The 20,587-nt window shown below is 38.3% G+C and overlaps 1 pseudogene; it reads left to right on the top strand.

The window, feature by feature from the left end:
- The first annotated feature begins 3,406 nt into the window (after positions 1-3,406).
- LOC143268044 (keratin-associated protein 13-1-like) lies at positions 3,407-19,197 on the top strand (annotated as a pseudogene).
- The last annotated feature ends 1,390 nt before the right edge of the window (positions 19,198-20,587 follow it).

Genomic DNA, 20,587 nt, shown 5'->3' with positions numbered 1-20,587 from the left:
TTAAATTATCCCATTTCTCTTCAATTACATTTTGTCTCTAGGCTTTTACCTTTCTTTATCCTATGCATCTTTCTTTCCTTCTTATTCCATAGCTGGCTGTGTGGCTGTGTGGCTGTGTGGCTGTGTGGCTGTGTGGCTGGCCCCTGGCATCCACCTCTCCTCCTTTTCTAGCACCTTCCTGGCCCTTTATCAGATTTCTCCTCCTATTTATTCACACCCCCCCTGGCAGCCCCTCCTATCCCTCTACTGCCCAGCTATTGGCCGCTGGGCTCTTTATTAGACCATCAGGTTTTAAACAGTGAAAGTAACAGCTTCACAGACTTAAACAACTGCAACGGAAAGGAGTTCAGCACATCTTTGCATCATTAAACAAATATTCCACAGCCTAAACAAATGTAACGCATCTTAAAATAATATTCCACAACACCTGTTAGGTGTTATTAATTATAATTAATTATTAATTGACTAGCCAAGCTAATCAGGTTTAGGGTGCTCTTTTAAACTTCGGTTTAAACATTTTTTAAAGTATGGCCCAGTCTTTCATTATTTTTTTCCAAGAGAAAGAACAGAAAAGATAATGCTTTTTTTGTTTTTCTCTTTTTTTCCAGGCAGGGAATTAATTCAATTCCCCCAAATTTCTTAGAACTGGATAATATTGTAATTTTTAGTTAAAATCATTTTTTTAGTCAGAATCTATATTAAAAATAGGGAATTATTCTCATTTTGGGGAAAATCTGCAAAGGGAGAAAAATCTGAATTTGCCCTTACACACATTTTTGCTACCTTATCAGCAAAATAGTTCTAGTCATGTAATTGAAGGGGAAGCTGTTATCACACTGGCAATCATAAAAAGAAGTGACTAATAGCTGACTCTGTGCTTTTAACAGCTCACTCTTCCTGCTGGGCAAATGACCACAGGGGTTAATGTCTCCACTGTAAAATTGATTCCTGGGACTTCACTTTCATGCCCTATAGATATTGCGAGGTGAAGAGGTGTTATTGGTTCTTCATAGTCTCCAACTTTCAAGCCAAATTTGAAAAATGCTTTAGCTCCAACAATTTTAGGGTGATTTTCTATGGTCTATTAGCACACCAGAAAGAGTCGGAACAAACAGTCAAAACACATTTAGCGCACATCTTTGGGAGCTGCAAATTTATTTGGGGAAAGCAATGTGGAAACATTTTCTTTTTTTTAATTTTATTTATTTTATTTTATTTTACAATACTATTCAGTTCTACATAACAGCCACAGATTCCCTTGTTCTCCCCCTTCCTTCCCCTTCCCCCCAGCCCACCCCCTATTCCCATCACCTCCAGATCAAGGTCACCCCCGAGGACTGAGATCGACCTGATAGACTCAGTTCAGGCAGGTCCAGTCCCCTCCTCCCAGATTGAGCCAAGCGTCCCTGTATAAGTCCCAGGTTTCAAACAGCCAACTCATGCAGCAAGCCCAGGACCTGGTACCACTGCCTAGATGCCTCCCAAACAGATCAAGCCAATCAACTGTCTCACCTATTCAGAGGGCCTGATCCAGTTGGGGGCCCCTCAGCCTTTGGTTCATAGTTCATGTGTTTCCACTCGTTTGGAAACATTTTCTTAATCGATGGTCAACACAGGGGACAGCAATGACGGTGCAGCAAGCCTTCTTCTACAGAAGTTACGAAATGGAATTCTACTCAACAACGTTGTCGTTTTCAAATTGTTGAGAGAAGAAGAATATGCACGATTCCAAATGACCTGGCTTTTACTTTAGTGGTTTAGTGCTCATTGAATATTCTCTCTCTTCTCTCTGTGTCTCTGTCTGTGTCTGTCTGTCTGTCTGTCTCTCTCTCTCTCTCTCTCTGTGTGTGTGTGTGTGTGTGTGTGTGTGTGTGTGTGTGTGTGTGTGTGTCGTACATTGGTGGTTTTCCTCTGCTGGTCTCAGCATTATTGTCTTGAGCCACACTCTCTCAACAAACAGGAAGCTTGCCAATTCAGCTAAGCTGGCCAGCCATTGAGCTCTTGGGTTTTACCCATCAGCGTTTCCCACAGCACTGGTGTTACAAGTGCTGTACAGCCATGCCTAGCTTTTTACGTGGATATTGGGATTAGAAGTTACGCTTCAAAGCAAGTACTTTCCTTGCTCACAGAGCCCTCTCCCTAGACATATCTGTAATGGTTGTGCCCCCATTTTCTTCTTGTTTTAATGCTAAATGCTTTCTTTAATGCCAAATCTTTAAATGATAAATGATATATTGATTAAAAACTTATCTAAAACATATGTTCGATTTTTATATGTTAGCTTTGTTTAAGTGGGTCAGGACTGAGGCGATGGCTCAGTTAGTAAAATGCTTTCTGTGCATCCTGAGTATCATACCCAGCACCCAGCACCAGCACCCAGCACCAGCACCAAGTTGGATGTGATAGAGTGTGCTTTTAATCCTAGTTCTGGGAAGATGCAGACAGGAGGATGTCTGAGGTTTGCCAGTCAATCAGCCTATCCTACTTAGTGAGCACCAGGTCTAATTAGAGACTCTGTCACTCACAAAAACAAACAAGTACATAAATCAAGTTGGCCAGCTCCTGAGGGACAACTATTTTGGAAATTTTCCTCTGGTCTCCACATATATGTGCACCTCTGCCACATGAACATGCACACCACACACACACATACACACACACACACACACACACACACACACACACACACGCAGATATGTTGCAGTGTGTGTGTGTGTGTGTGTGTGTGTGTGTGTGTGTGTGTGTGTGTGTGTTCATCAGTTTATTGCCAGCCTGGCCTGGGCTGAATGGGGAGAATCTGCCTTAAAGCACAAAACCAAACCTTGTATAGAGAGTTGAACTGTGTCATGGAATATGTTCAGACAGACACAGTCTCACTTCCTGGTACTATAAATTTCTATGAAGATATTCTTAAACAAATTGAGTGTTCTCTATTTTTTTCATTTGAAAAATAAAAATAATACTTAATGCACATGGGAATTGTGTAACATAAATTGAATGGTTCTGGAATTTAATTTCTCAAAGGTGCTGTGCGTTATGCAACTTTCAAAGTACCATTTCTCTGACATAATTATAACAGGCTTGCAAATTATTGTTGTATATACATCTCCTCTGAGTGAGCAGGACAAGCCCAGGTTAGAATGTGATTATTACTGAGGTCACAATCTGAAATTAGGAATTCAAGCAGAAAAACAGCCCCTTCCTTCTTTGGTATGGTTGAAAATAAACTTTTTAAAGTTTATTTGTAATAAAATTGATCTATAGTCTTTTCTGACTTTTCTGAATTCTCACAGGTAACTACCTTAGGTCATAACACCCCAGGTGAAATAAAAACAAACAAGTGTTTGAAGAAGCGTTTTATTTATTGAAACATTACCCAGGAGAAAGCCCTATCCATTACGGCAGCATGGGGTAAGAGCTCATAACTGTAAAGTTATGAGCAACTCATGCTTTGGCTGGAGTACAAAGCCTATTCCTGATATTAACAGACTCAGATAGTCAGTTATGATTTGTTGGAAATAAATTTATCACAATATTTTAAATTGTGTGACAATTTCATACAATGTATTTTAACCATATTTGCCACTCCCATGTCCAAATGACCCCTTATATCCCCCAACTCTCTCTCTCTCTCTCTCTCTCTCTCTCTCTCTCTCTCTCTCTCTCTCTCCTCACCAACTACAATTTGTGCAGTTGAAATATTCTTGGGTGTATAACTACCCATAGGAATGTGGATTACCTACCAGGAGCCACACTTTTTTTAGTCATAATTTTCTAAACTCCAAATAAATATTCACCACTTTGGACTCTTTGTCTGATGCATATTAAAGTTTTTCTAATGTGGGTATGGAATGAAGACACATTACCCTGAACCTGGTATCATGCAGTAATCATATTGTCCAAAGAAGTCCTACCTTGATGAGTAGGGACATGGTGTTCACATAACTGGGAGTCCTTGAGGATACACAATGAAGTCTGAAATAACCCCTTCTCCACATATGGAGGCACCACTAGGGTATTCTCAGGACAATGATAAGTACAGTAGGTATGTATCCAGCCAATAAAAAGAGAGATGAGTGTGGGGTCCTGGTCTGTTAAGCCACTAATAAGTGATGCCTGGGTTCCTTTGTTGTCCTCCAGGGGACAGGATGTTTGGCCATCAGAATGCCACACGCATTTGCTAATTCAGCTTCTCTACCTGTTAGAATTTTTGAGATATTGTGCTTTAGATTGTTGTGCTTTATTCTTTTGAATATTGAAGCATGTAAATAAGATGTATTTGCATTTTACTTGTGCGCTAGTCTGTCTGCCCTAACAGTGAACATATTAAAATCACTCAAGCATGTAAGTCCAAAAAGGAAATGTATTTTGAAATTCCCAACTCCAGCATTATGGCATTTGTCTTCCGCACATTATGGAACATTGCAAAAATCCAATTTCTAGAAATGTAAAATAGAGGTAATGATAACAGTTCTATCACAGGACAGCATGAGGAAAAATGATACATGAAGCAACTAGGAAAGTCTCTTAAATACAGAAGTCCTTTATAAATGTTAACTGCTGGTAGACTATAAATGTGTATAACTTGGGGCCAAAGCTGAATGGTCATGAACGCCTTGACCTGATCTTCTGGATGAGCTATAAATAAATTATTTTATGCATTATATGGCTAACTATTATTCCCCAATACCCAAGCACTTTAAAGGTCTACTGAGACATACAATAGTGTGTACCATTCACTGGCAAATGTCACAATCATATAAATACATGATTTAATCTTCATATTTTTATGTTTTTGCCATGAATCAGTTCCTCGATGCATTTTATCATATTCATTCATGGTATACGTGTGTGTACATGAATGCAAGCACATATACACATGCACTTTGTGATTAAATGGTCACCTTCCACAGTACCACTCTCAGAAACTGAACTGAAGTTATCAGGCTTAAAGCAAGCAGCTTTACACTCTGAGAGCCACTGCACCAGCTCCCATAATGCTCTTATCTCTCCTTGAAATATTTTTGCTGTGTGTGTTTATGATATGTGCATATGTGTTTATGATGTGTGTGTGTGAGAGAGTGAGAGTGAGAGTGAGAGAGAGAGAGAGAGAGAGAGAGAGAGAGAGAGAGAGAGAGAGAGAGAGAGCACATTTAGGGCATAGACACCATGGTAAATATGTGGAGGTAAGGAGACACGTTTGTGGAGTGGTTTCTCTCCTTTCACCTTTACAAGGGCTCCAAGGTTTGCATTGGAAGCACCTTCATCCACTCCACCTTCTCATTGGCTTATCCATTTGTAAAAATATTTCTTTTAGCCCTCTGGGTTATATGAGCTAAGCTCCTAACCAGTGTCTGCTCTTCTTATATTAGCACACAGTATGGTAGTTTGAAAGAAAATGACCCCCAAAGTGAGTGGCACTATTAGGAGGTGTGCCCTTGTTGGAAGAAGTGTGTCACCGTGGGGGTGGGCTTTCAGGTTTCTTTTCTTCAAGCTTCCCTCACTGTGACAGTCAATTGACTTCCTATTGCCTGCAAGATGTAGCACTCTCAGCTCCAGCACCACATCTGCCTGCACACCACCATGTTTCCCATCATGATGATAATGGATTGAACATCTGAAACTACAAGCAACCCACAGCAGTTAAATGTTTTCTTTATAAGAGTTGCCATGGTCAAGACATTATTTCACAGCAATAGCAAACCCTAACTAAGGAAAGGGACTCCTAATAATGTGTTTGGAGGAAACTGGACTTTGATACTTTGGGTTATGAAAGCAGTAGAATGCTTTAAGCACTGCTTACTGGACCATACTAGTAGGAGCATTGAAGACAGTGGTGCTGTAGTTGATTTGAACTGTGTCAGAGTGTGGGGCTCATTCAAGAAGTTTCAAATGAGAAGAATTTTAGTATGTTGCCTAGAGATTGTTCTTGTGATATTTTGATGAAGAAAGTGGCCACCTTTTGCCCTTGTCTGAAGAGTCTGCATGAGGCTAAAGTGAAGAAATTTGGATTATTTTTATTGGCAGAAGAAGTCTCAAAACAGCCTTGTATAGACTCTGTTATGTGGATATTGTGGTAACTCTAGTGAAGATTTATAATGAAAAGGAGCAAGTTGAGCAAGGAAAATTATTTGAGGAGGAAAAAGGGCACCAGAAAGTGGAATGGAGTTAAATCATCTCTTCAAGGAGATAAATGGATTAAGAAATGAAATAAAGAGAGTGGTGACCTCAAGGTAAGATCTCATCCAGATAAGTTTCTAAGAAAAGCTTAGAGCTGGGTGTGATGGGGAACACCTTTAATCCGAGTACCAGGGAGGCAGAGGTTGGTGGATCTCTGAGTTTGAGGCTAGCCTGGTCTGTAGAGCAAGTTTCAGGTTAGCCAAGTTTAGGCAGCTAAAGACAGAAAGCTGGTGAAGATGTAACTAAACAAGGGGGCCATGTTCCAGCCCCAGCAAGGTGCAGAACTTTGCAGCTTCAGCCATGTGGTTCTGGCTTTAGAGTTCAGAAGAAAGAAGTTATGAAATAAAGCTGTTGAGGCCAGGCCTGTGTCAGGGGGGCTCCTGGAGGCCTAGTGAAGAGGCCAATATGTGAAGCTGTGAAGTTGAAGCCTGTATTGCCTTGGAGAATTCAAGATGCTGGAGATGACAGAGTCATCACCTGTCAAGAAGCACAGCTAACAGGGAGTGGAACAGGCACAAGAGAAAGAAGTATGTTGCAGTCAAACCTGAACTGAGTTGGAGAACAGAAGAGCATTTTGACATGGGACATGGAGATGCAAAGTTTGTCCAGCTGGTTTCAGGTCTTTCTTTTGTCCAATATTTCCTTGTTATGCTCTGTTCCCAGCATTTTGGAATGGTAGTGTACATCTTGTGCCATTATATGTTCAACATATGTGATCTGCTTTTTTATTTTTAATTTTACAGGAGGATTACATTTAAGAGATTACCATGTGTCTCAGAAGAGACTTTGGACTTGAACCAAGTTTGAAACTGTGATAGATTATTGGAACTTTTGAAGTTGGACTGAATGATTTTTTTTATTATGATAAGACTATAAGCCTTTGGAGACCATGGAGTGGAATGTGGTGGTTTGAAAGAAAATGGCTCCCCAAAGGAGTAGCACTATTAGAAGATGTGGGCTTGTTGGAGGAAGTGTGTCACTGTGGGGTTCGACTTCGAGGTCTCTTTTGCTCAAGCTTCCATCAGTGTGACAGTCAGTTGAGTTCCTGTTGCCTGGAAGATGTAGAACTCTCAGCTCCAGTACTATGTCTGCCAGTATGCTGCCCTGCTCCCTGTCATAATGATAATGGATTGAACTTCTGAAACTTTAAGCAAGCCACACCAATTAATTGTTTTCTTTGTAAGAATCGCCATGGTCATGGTGTCTTTTCACAGCAATAGAAACCCTAAGACATATGGTTACCTATCAGTTCACCTTAGATACAATATACATTCTCACATGGCATGGGAATGTGACTATGCTTCTACTTGTTTCCAGACTTTTTTATTTGTTCAGTAATTTTCCTGGCACTTGAAAATAATTTGATATTTGCTTTACTGCTTATAAACACAGCCCCCAAGGAGCCATTAAAAATTCACACTCTATAAATTTGATAGCAGATTACATCCTTAAGTATTTGGGCCAGAATTTCCATCTTCTTAGCTGATATAATTTAAGCCTACTTACATGAGGCATTCCATAATCAACTGGTAAAGAGAGTCAGGCAAATTATTTTTCCATAAAACTCAATTGATTCCTATGGTGTATCATGATGTTATGGTGATATCTTTATCTTTAATGCACCATTTATAACACACATACAGTTTTAGATGATAATGAGTGCAAGCAAGTGCTTTATAATGTGGCAAAACATGTTAGGAATGACAGAAAAGAATTCCAATATGGTATAATGCTGTAAGCAAGGAGAGAGCAATGAACTGAGTCTCACCATCCATTGTTGGATCTTCAGTCACAGTCTAAGCTGCAACTGAAGGCCAAGGTCAAATGCTTTGAATATTCAACCCTCCTCTGAAAGCAAGCAAAAAGCAGTCAGCTAGCTTTGGGGTATGAATCGTAGGTATCTGATTCAGTTCAAGTTAGACAACAACACAAAGCTTGTATGTAAGTTGTCATGCACAAAGGTATCAAAGCAGGCTGTGGAGGAAATCAAACCCACAGCATGAAAGCACATCCACTTCTAAGTCAGCATCAAGTGTTCATGTCCCTTTGGCACTGACAACAGGGTAGCAAAACATAGTGATTATACATTGTACAGTTGCTACATTGGACACCTTGCCTACTGTTCCCTTACAGAGTTGCTAGATGACTCTCTCTAATCTTTTGTCTACTTTCATCTCAGCTGCATTATCAATCCTGATCATCTTCTGGGTTCCACCAAAATCCTTCCCTGGTTAAAGACTCTCAGACATGCCATTTGAGGTCCATCTGCAACCCCCATAATGAAGCTTTTATTCCCCAGAGGATTTCTACAGTACAAATTCAATGTATACCTATCTCTACACTGCATATCTAGTGGTTTCAAAACTTGAATTAAAGTCCCACCTTCTTGCCATAAAACCTGCCTTGACTAAAGATAGCCTGTCTCGAATTTCTGTAGGTCAACTTCTAAGTCTGACTATGATGCAAATAGGAGAATTTATTGTAGCATAAATCTTAAAAGGTCTTATTAATAAAAAAAAAAACGCAGAGCGAGGTATTGGGGTAAACACTGAAAGGTCAGAGAAACAAAACAGGCCACAGCTAACCTCACCTCACCTACTTCTTAGCTGATCCTGCTTCCTGAAACTGGAAGTCTCTGTGTCCTCATCCAAATGGATCTCAGCTGAACTGCTGCTAAAAGCTTAAAAGCTTAACAGGCTCTGGTTCCTGGTTTTCACGCCTTATATACCTTTTTGCTTCCTGTCATCACTTCCTGGGATTAAGGGCATGAGTCACCATGCCTGGCTGTTTCCAGTGTGGCTTCAAACTCACAGAGATCCAGACGGATCTCTGCCTTTGGAATGCTAGGATTAAAGGTGTGAGTGCCACCACTTTCTGGTCTCTGTATCTAGTGGCTGTGCTGTTCTCTGATCCCAGATAAGTTTGTTATGGTGCACAATATTTTGGGGGAACACAATATCACCACAGTTTATCTATCCTCTTGCATATTCTACAATATACCATGAATTTTTCTCTTTCATAAACTAACCTTTTACATACTTGAACACAAGCAGTATCACTTGACATCTTATTTATTAACTTAGTGGTTACACTTTTGAGTATGACAAATTACTATTGGTATAATTTGGGTTTTTGTTTGTTTTGTTTTTGTATTTTTTTTAATTCTACAAAAGCAATCTATAAATCACAGTAAGGGCAGGATATTTGCAGAATCAGGAAAAAATTGTACAACCTAATATACCTTCTAAACATAGAATTACTATTCCTTATAGAAACCATTACTAGACTTTAAAATAGTTCCAGAGATGTTAAGGATCCAAGACTTTATTCAGCTTTATATATTGGCTTAAGAATCTTTCAGAGTTTAAAAAGTGATTAAATTTAATGGACAATGACACCCTTTAACTCAAAGTCACTTTATCTTAATATATTTCTCATTTTGTAGAGAAAAATTGGGGGAGACCTTACTCAGTAACACAGGTATTTCTTAGTCACCCCACATGCTCACTGTAAATCAAAGCACCTCTACTCCTATTCATCATAGAGGAAGAGAGGGGGTATGATAATAGTGGGTAATCAGTTGTTGAAATACAAATGGGACAGCTAAAATGGCCTCTGACACTGGATATTTTTTCACAGCTTTCCTGTTTTGTTTTGTTTGTTTGTTTGTTTGTTATGTTTTTTCAGGCAGGGTTTCTTTATATAGTCCTGGCTGTCCTGGAACTAGCTCTGTAAACTAGACTGGCCTTGAACTCTACCTTCCTCTGCCTTCCTCTACCTCTTGAGTGCTGGGATTAAAGGCATGCACCACTACTGCCTGGCTGCTTTCTTTTATTTTTAACACAGTTTTAAGTTGACCTTATTTGTTGACTTTCCTTTTTCAACCTTTTTGGGCCTTTTCCTTCTTTGTGAGTTTCTGAAATTTACGATTTTCTCAAAGAACCCCCTCAATGTTCTCATAAAATTGTGCTTGTGTTTCTGATTTAAATAATACTACTATATAAGGCAGTATAGTATTGTGGTCAAGAGCACAGTTTACCAGATCACACTGACTGGGTTTGTACCCAGGACTCAAGCTTGCTCCTATGTGGCATTCTAATCTACTTTCCAGACTTCTGGAAGGGCCATGTTCTTCTGTGTGGTAAATTTGACCTAGTAATCTTCATATTAATATCTGTAAATGTGTCTTCATTGTTACATATTTAGATTCCCTTATTGAAACCGATGAAGACAGATGTATTTTAGAATGTAGAGATTTTTAGAGTTTAGAAAGATTATATAGCATATAAGCTATACATTATTTAAAAAGTCAAGAGTTATCTAAGATAACATCCCTGGATCAAAAATATTGATCAGTTTTTGGTACAAAATAAAGACATTTTCACTAATGACAGAAAAATAAAAATATTCATATTTTTCAGGATGTTGAGTTACACAATTCTGCTTTAAAGAGAATAAGTAATGTAATATTTTACTACCAACTTACTTTTAAAAACATGTTTGATTTTCAGAGTTATTTTTGGAAGTTTTAGAGGAGAATGTTGCTATTGTTTCTTTGTTTGTTTATCCCAGAAGAAAGTTCATTTACCCACTATGGGTTCAAGTCTCACTGTAATCTGTCATTAGTCTTTCTGTTTTTCATGTCTTCTCTTCTTACACTTTCTTAATGATGACTTTGAAACTCTTGGCTTGATTTAGTCCTTATTTGCCTTCAATATTGGCTGAGCCAAATCAATAAGGTACCTTTTGATATTAAGTTGAGGTATTGTGCTGGCCAGTCTTATGTCAACTTGACACAAACTAGAGTCATCAGAAAGGAGGGAACCTCAATTTAGAAAATGCCTCTATGAGATCAAGTTGTAGCAAGTCTGTCAGGCATTTTCCTAATTAGTGATTTACTGGAGAAATCTCAGACCACTATGAGTAGTACAATCTGTGGGCTAGTGGTACTAGTTTCCATAAGAAAGACTGAGAAAGTCATGATGAGCAAGTCTGCAGCATCCCTCTGTGGCTTATGTATCAGCTCCTACCTCCAGGTTCCTGACCTGTTTAAGTCCTTATCCTGACTTCCCTAAATGATAAACAGTGACATAGAATTGTAAGTCAAATAAACACTTTCCTCTCCAAGTTGCCTTATTCATGGTGATTCATCACAGCAATAGTAACCCTGACTAAGACCAGAGTACAGTCAGAAATTGGAGGTCAGAGCAATAGACATTCATGATAATCAATTTGATTGGCTTGTCAACTTCAGCAGCAGATGCATGTCTAGTTATTTCTGATAACATTTCCTAAGAGGAACAACAGGAGATCCCACAATCCATGCAGGTGGAATCTTCCAATGACATCATAGATATAAGGTAGTCTAGGAGACTACCTTATATCTATGTTTACTTTTATTCCTGTTTCTGAAAGAGTATGTCTATCATTGGCTGCTACATTCTTCCTTGACATCATACTCCATTCTCATAAGCTTTTCAATGTGCACTCAGACTACTGACTATTGAAGAAACTCCCAGGCTCTTAGCACAATTCAACTAATGATACATTGAACTTGTCGAACTGAAAAGTTACTGTGTCCTGTGACTGCAGAGTGCAGCTGGCCATTGTTGAACTACTGCATGCATGTTGTATAAGTAAATACAATAAAGTGCATTAATTATGTGGGTAATCAAAATATATTATTTATATTTGTATTTATAATATAAAATATATGTCGAATATAATATATCATTTAATACAAAATATATTTGTAGTATATATTATGTGATAGATATCATTATATATGTGTATAAATGCACATACATATTATATATACATACAACATACATACATATGTATATAAATATGTATAGTATATATACTATATGTATAATATATAAATTATATGATGCATATGTTATAGAGATATATATGCTATTGATTTTGTTTCTCTAGAGAACCTTAAGACACACATGATACTTAAGAAATTACATTAATGTTACAAAGACTGATGTAGATGTTATAAATTCAAGAGAAATACAAAGGAAATAGTGTTGAGACGGGTAAACTAAATGACTTAAAGGACATTGAAGGTACCAGCAATTATAGAAGCAAAATAACTGAATTAGAACCATACAAGATAGCTGCCAAGGAAACAACTATTCTCAACATGCTTTAGGGGTATACACGGCCTACAGTTCTCCTAGCTTGGGGTTTTGAGTCAGTGATGCAATCTTCCGTGGATATCTTCCAGGTGTGCAGAATCACACAGGTGGCACAAGGTGACCAAAGGATGCTAAGCAGCAGTTGCAGGTTGGGGCAAGGTGATTCTGAGAAGAGAATGGCTAAGAAGCTGCTGACGGTGCTGTTTGAAAACCTCCAAGTGTTGTTGTGGAGAAACCGAGAGAAAAAGGAAATGTTGATTCATAATAAACCCATCAATTTTCTCAATTATATTAAGTAGTTCTTGAGCAACATCTATTTACTTTGACTTTTCTTGAACTGAGGACTCAGTATGGAAGAAGGAAGAACAGAGTCATTTTCTGACTAACACTCCTCTTACTGACTGTAACTCAGAAATGTGCTCTCACAGAGTAGATCTTAGGTAAGAGTGATTCAATGGTGCTATCATTTTATTCAGCTGTGGCTAAAGGAAGAAATGCATTCCTTTAGCTTACCAATGCTGGCTGGAAAACTATTATAGATGACCTTGTTGAAATAACCATGTTCTAGATTAGAAGATAAAAGGGATAAGAACTTCTAACATAGGAAGCCAATTTATCATTATATGTGGGTAGGAAGTAAGGAAATGCTTAATGATTTCAGGGGAGAGCAATCCCAACATACTTCTCAAAGCCACAGCATGAGTGCCCAACTTTCTTTAATAGGCCTTACCTCCTGAAATTTCTACCACCTTCCAATAGTACAAGCATCCGGAGATGAAGTCTCAAACAAGGGATATTCCAGACCAAAATGATAACATACCTCTTCTTCATAAAAATGTCTGAACCTTCCCAATATGAAGAAGGAATTAATGAAAATTAGATACAAAACCAGGACTTTGAAGTGGATCACATATGAGTATGCTGCAGAATTAAGGACTCACCTTCACAAGATTAAAGACTCAGACACCAGCATGGATGTGGCTAAATGGTCACCTGCCATCGTCTGCAAAATGACCATTGTAGTCGGCAGCTCAAAGCCATGACTGAGTAACCAGGGTAATGACAGAAGAATGCTAAATGGATAGAAATGCGATGGCTATTGGAATGGATTATGAAGAGAGAGAGTTGAAACTTTGGTTGCTAATGCTAGAGAATATGAGTTAAAAGAAAACAGTTATATAGTCATGAAGAAGGAGATACTACTTAAACTTCAGAACAGAAAGAGGTTGATAATATTTGCAAGGCTGAGTGGGGGAATTAAAACCAATGCAAATGAAGTAACTGGAACAGGAAAGAAAAGAAGACTCCAAAGGACATTTTGTCTGCAGTATGGTCAGGAGCAGAATACAAACATCATTTCAAAAGGCAACATTTGCATCGAAGTGTGATTTTGGAAATATACATTCATAATAAAAATTAGTAAGGTCAGACATTTTAAACAAGACATTTAAATAGAAACCCAGAAAATCCACTTAGAAAAACATAGTATAAGTGAGATGTTTGGTGGAAGTATTTATGGAAATGAAAAGTGAAGAGAAAACAAAATTTCTCTTGAGGTGTGTATAGAAGAAAGATCCAGAATAGAGAGTCAATGACCACATTTTTCTTCTCGAAGCACAGTTTGCTCACTGAATAAATGCAGCTTTCATATGTGACAAATAGTTTCTTTATGTCATGACCTTCAACAGTGTCACACATGTGTAATGAAACATTAGTATGGAATCTATGAGAGCACTTTCAGACCAATACTTATTCATCAAAAGGCATCATGAAGCCATGCAAAATATTTGACAAAATTCCTTAATTTGTTAAAGGAACAAATACAATAAGTGACTTTTTCAGGTTTGAGGATAAATATATATATATATTCATAATAAATTGAGTATGTTGTAATTCTTAGAGGTGTGCTTTCTAGTTTACTTAATAAAAAAAATGATGCTCAGTTTAAGAGGTCCAAAATCTGCTACATTATGTTAACAAAATTTGTCTGACAAATTCAATTTCTTTGATAATATAACTTTTTCTATTTTCAGAATACTATTCATTGTTTCAAGAGTGGTATTGGAAATGTTAGATATTTGAAAACTGAATTAACTGGTAGTTTTTTTTTTTAAGTATGAAGTGTGAGAAGTCATAAACCCACTAACAATAAAATAGCTGTGGGACACTTCTGGAGAGCTCAGTAAAATAGCAGCCCTGATAAGTCTCCACAGAAATCAGAAGTGAGACCATCCCAATATCACAATGACTTGGTTGAAAGTTTGCTATAAGGGACGTGTCTGACTAGGATAGAGGGAAGCTGCATTTGTGACATGGCTGAAAGAAGCCATAATGCAAGGCCTACTGGACTATGAGTTTCAATATGGACTTCTCGGGAAGGCAACCGACTACCTCTTTATAATTATGGTTTACCTAATCAGTTGTTTTGTGTAACAGAAAATTCAGTAAATTTTCATGCACCAAAACTTTAAAAATTATCCTAAAATTTTAAGGAATGCTACCCTAATTTTTACCTTCACATCCATTTTCTAGGAGACTTAGTGGTTCAGAAACCTATATTCCTTCTTATGATTATCTTGGAATAATACAATTATGGAAAAAATCATATGCACTTACTACTACATTAAAAATTATTCTATGGTCGGTAAAATGGCATAGCAGGAAAAGATACCTTCTAAGCAAGCCTGAAGACCTGGATTCAGTCTCTGGACTGGCATGGTTGAAAGAGGGACCAGATTCTTACAAATTGTCTTCTGACTTCCACTGATCTACTGTGATATGTGCACACCACTACATAAATGTGAACATGCACACTAAAATGTAATAAGATGTTCTAAAAAAAAAAAAGGTTACCTTAAAAGTAAAAATAATCATTATGTATACTTTTCTTTGGGATAAAAATAACAGTTGGCTCCCTATAAGTACTAGATTTTGGGTCCAAAAGACTGAACACTGTTGCTGACTTTGCTGAACTTCTGCAAACTGCATTGATTTTATGAATGTCTCCTTCCTGCATCTTGAGATCCTACTAACATGCAAGGATGGATTTCAGTAGGTGCCATTTTTATTTCACCCATTGCAATGGTGTGTGTGTGTGTGTGTGTGTGTGTGTGTGTGTGTGTGTGTGTGCATGTACATGGTATTTATGTGTGTGTAGTGTATATGTGTGTATGTGCACATACAAATCCATATGGTACGTATGTCTAAATGTGTGTACAAACATTTACACATGTGATGTATATGCGTAAATATGTATATAAGCAAACACAGTGGGACTGCTGATACTGACACTCAGATGTTGTAAAAAGTGTTGGCTTCTCACTTGGGCACACAATGTATCTAAAAGCAGAATGCAAACCAGTTATCTCTGCCTTCACTCTACATCTCTCTTTTACTTTTGCTGAAGACAAAGAGAAGTAATTGTCCTATATATCAGTCTTTTTATAGTCCTATAAGAACAAATCCTAACAGAATAGAACATGTCCTATGTGAGTCTAATTATCCTTGAAAGTGAGACTGAGTCATGGAACATAACTAAGCATCACCCAATGGTCCTCTGAAGTGAGGACAGAGATAATGACCTCTTTGGACCACATTGAAGGACCAGAACCAAGACAATTTTCAATGAGCCCATACCTTGGCCATGACTGCTTAAGGACACGTGACTCTCACCCTTCTATCTTAATTCTTCCTTTATTTATGTGAACCTCATGTCAGTGACCCCAAAATACACTGCAACCCACGAAACTCTGTATCAGTCTCTCTTCTCAGTTCAACCACATTGAGTAAATTGTCTTCCTCTGATTTTTGTCCTTTCTCATCTCTGTGTCTGGAGTGTGAGGATGGGTGGCTGAGGATTTTACATCAAAAAAAAAACTCCAATTGCATCGCCTCATGAAACTTTCCTTGCAGCTAAGGCCTCATAAAACCATCTGGGGTCCATCATGAGGAGTATAACTGTGGGTTGGAAGAACAGGAGTGACAAAGAGTGATAGAAGAGAAGGTATTTTTGAATTGCCTGTGGTCCTTTGTATAGGTTTGAGGTCTGATAGTCTATCTCCGGTCCATTTTGTTCTATCTGTTGATGTCATCCTTTTCTCGGCTCATGTTTAGGCAGCTAGCACATGAACTGGTTATCCAACACCAAATGGTCACCCCTGAAAACATACACACATGTAACATGATACAAACCAAGCAGGTGATATCTAGGAATATTTTTGCATATATACATCTACATTTACTTATATAACAACAATTAATGAAAAATAGACCATGAATCTGTAAAAGAACAAGGAAGAGTGTATGGGAGAGTTTCGAGGAAAGAAAACAAAGGGAGAAATGATGTAATTATTCTATAATTTCAGTAATTACAAATGAAAAAGAAAGTAGTAACACATTTAGTCAAAAAGGTATAGGCAGTCAGCACACAGAGTACTCCACTGGAAGAAAAAAGAGCTTTACAGGAGATGACAAAAGCATGTCTATGAAACAAAGCAAAGTGATCAAATCGTATAAATAAACAGTCTGAAAGATGCTTAAAAGCAGAAGTTGGATATAATTACAGGTAGGGAGAAAGACACTATGAATTCCACATTTGTTTTTTACATCACCAGTTTTTAGAGTACTAAGGATAATTTTAAGCGTTTAATGTGAGAGTAAATTTGATGCTGCTTTGTCTGTCTAGAAGGATGAACACAAAGAGAAGCTCAGCAGGGAGTGAAACAATTCAGTCTTCGAAGCACCAAATTTCTCACTCCCAGCTGAGCTGGCAAAGATTAGCATATTATTAAAATTCAAGTTTGGATAGTATGTGTTATCGGTAGTCAGCTCAGTAATGGTGCCACTCGTCAGCCATTTTTCCTAGTGATCAAAGTGTTTGCCAAAGAATTTTGTCTGACCTGGAAAAACAATCTACTAACTCCACAGTGGATAAGACTTAAGTGGCTTAAGTAAGGTAAGCTAAACGAGAGGGCCAGTTGAGCACAGGTTGTAATGAGCATCTCCATGGTAACTTCAAAGACTAAAAAATAAACCAAAAGCAAATAAGAAACTGTGTCTTCAGTGGATAGAATTGGGGACTTCACAAAAAAAAATGATATAACATATGAACTACAGATAGCATCAGATTGAACACAATCTCTCTTGAATACTTAATTGCTCCTATGTGTCAAGGTAACCTAAAGCAAACTGGAGTAGTGTTGGCTGAGGGCACTTAAAATGGAGTTGGGAGTCTGTTACTAATCAATCCTCAGATAGTCTGTACCTGAGGCACTAAACTAGGGTGCCTACTTATGTAAACTCAAAAATGTGTTGACCCATGAATTGAGACAAGGTTATGGCCTAGAATTTTTTTAATAGACTTCAAACTTTTCTAACCTATGCATTAGACTCTTTCTCTCACACTGCCAGGAGACTGACACCACATTCAATCCATTCTCACTGAACAACTTAACTTTAGCTGACACCAACAAGGCCTGACCAATAATTCACACATGTAACATGACAGCCAGGCATCGTCTTGAAAACAATGCCTGACCAATAATTCACACATGTAACAAGACAGCCAGGCATCGTCTTGAAAAACCTTAAAAAAAAAATCAAGATAGTTTGAATGTCCACTCTCCCAGATTGCTTTCCCAGGGAACTCCAAATATACCCAATTTTCTTTGTTTTCCGTCAATAGGTGATTCTGCAAGGAGAAAGAACCAGCTTCCCCAGTTGTCAATAAAGCATTGTGGTTTCTACTGGCTTTAGAGTTAGACACACCTGAACTATGATCTGTACCAATGACTGCTTTGATCTGTTGCTTGGAGAATATATAACTTCCTCGGCCCTCCATGACCTCATTCCTGAATTTTTATAACAATTTTATAGCTTTTACATGTTAACATCATTGCAAAGATTAAATCATGCCATATTTTAAATTTTTTATCTAATAAACATTTATTAAATTATATACTAATAATTCAGGGATGGTTACCAATGACTGCTAATGCTGGTAAGAACTATACACACTCAGGTCAAAATTTACATCATCAAAGTCAGTGGAGAACAGATACAGTATAGGCATTTTGACCAAGGTGGTACAAACTAAAGGATGCCTTATTTTTGGGAAAAAATATGGAAAGAGAATTCAAATGGGTGATATAAATCAAGAGTGATTAAACTGAAATCAAGGCACCTCCATTACTAAGTAATAATTATAAGGGGAGTTAATTGATCATTTAATGAAACACAAGCAAGGGAAGGGGCAGGGCCTCTGACGCCGCATCTCATAGAGCACAGAAAGAATATATAAGCATCGCGAAGGTAGGGACATTAGAGCATCCTGTCTGCTGGAACTTGGCTGAAGACATACCTCCTCTGGATATATCCTACAACTACTTCCATGGGAACTTATCCTTTTGCTCCTGTGGGGGTAACCTGCCCTATATCCACTCTTAGGGGTCTTTATATCCCCACCACCTAGTTCAGAGTACTAGCTTCTGCTCTCCCAGAACCTACCATCTGGGCTTCTCTCTCCACAGTGGATGTCATCAGAACTTCTTCCAGCCCATCAGATGCCAGACTTCACATGTGGTGCACAGCTCCTGCCGGCGGCCTTGCTATCGCCCACAGGTCTCCAGCTTCTGCAGCCCCTGCAGGACCACATACGCTGGCTCTCAGGGCTTTGGGTCCAGCAGCTGTCACTCTCTGGGGTATGGATCTAGAATCTCTTACTCACTGAGCTGTGGATCCAGTGACTTTAGACCCCAGAGTTTCTTTTCACTGGCTATAGATCTGGATTGGCCACCCATCCTATTTGCCTTATATCACCTTCCAGTCTTCTTGCTACAGACCAAGTTGGGGCACTGGATCTGGATTCTACTGATCATCTTACTGATTTCCAATCTTGCTGTTGTTATCTTCCTTTGACCAGGAAGAATTAGCCTCTCATTCCCTGATTGCCAATTCCTCACTTTCTCTCTGACTCCAGCTACTGGCTAATGGGTGTCCTTTGAGAACTCCATTATTATATTAATTCAAAGTTTAAGACTGCATTGCAAGTGGAATTTATAGTGTTGAATACCTTTTTTTCTAAATTCTATGAAAACTCAAAATTTCATGTTATAGATTTACAGGTATCATGCTTAGCTGTGCTTGGTTTTCTTAGCTTCTTTGTGAATTAGCGTTTAGTTGTTTGGCATGAGAAAAGCAATTACTAAATGAACAATATCCATTTGAAGATAGGGTTCAGAACCATATGAAGCTGTGGAATTGGATAAACTGTCAGGGGCTCTGGGTAGTTTTCTTTCTCCAAATACAGACAGTAAAATGGTGTTGTTTGACTATATACATTTGTATTACTTCAATCTAAGATACAGGAATTAAACTTCTTCTTCAGAACGTGGATCTTCCAATCCATGCCATCAAGTCTATCCTAGCTGACTCAGTGAGAGTTCTATTTGGGATGCAGAGAACAAGAAACTCGGTAGAGCCAAGCGTGGTAGCACACGCTTGTAGTTCTAGCACTCAGGAGATTAAGGCAGAAGAGTGGGGAGTTTGAGGACAGCTTGGGCTACAAGAACATGAAACAAGCATAGTAAAGCCATACAAAACCAAACAAACAATCCTAAGTGTTTAGGTCTACATGGATGTCATGGGTGTGTACTTCCAACTCCCCCTCCTACTCTTCGTTATCTCCTTTCTCTTCCTCTTCTTCCTCCTTCCCCTCCACTTTCTCTTAATTATTTTTCTTTACTTTTTGCACTCTCTCCCAGTTGTCCTAGTGTTTAAATCTCGTATAACTAATTTGCAATTGACCAAGGATTATTCCAAGAAACAAAAATGCTTAAAGGTATCCTTGGAGCTGGGCGGTGGTGGCGCACACCTTTAATCCCAGCACTTGGGAGGCAGAGGCAGGCAGGTCTCTATGAGTTCGAGACCAGCCTGGTCTAAAAAGCGAATTCCAGGAAAGGCGCAAAGCTACACAGAGAAACCCTGTCTTGAAAAACCAAAAAAAAAAAAAAAAAAGAAAATATAAATCCTTGGAGAGCAAGTGGTACTGCTTAGGACTCCTTTTTGCACTTATAATAATTTTTCTGACTTATTTTATTTTTAATTATGTGTGCACGTGTGTATGTGTGCGTGCATGTGCTCAAATGAGTACTCTACCTGAGAATGGCATCAGATCATGTTGGAACTAGAGTTACAGGCAATTATGAGCAGTCTCATATGGGTGCTAGGAACTGAATTCAGGTCTCTGTAAAGGCAGCAAAGCT

This window comes from Peromyscus maniculatus, chromosome 12 (genome assembly GCF_049852395.1).
Source record: "Peromyscus maniculatus bairdii isolate BWxNUB_F1_BW_parent chromosome 12, HU_Pman_BW_mat_3.1, whole genome shotgun sequence".
Classification (NCBI taxonomy): domain Eukaryota; kingdom Metazoa; phylum Chordata; class Mammalia; order Rodentia; family Cricetidae; genus Peromyscus; species Peromyscus maniculatus.
The sequence above is the reverse complement of the archived record's forward strand: the minus strand, read 5'-3'. Positions and strand labels throughout refer to the sequence as shown.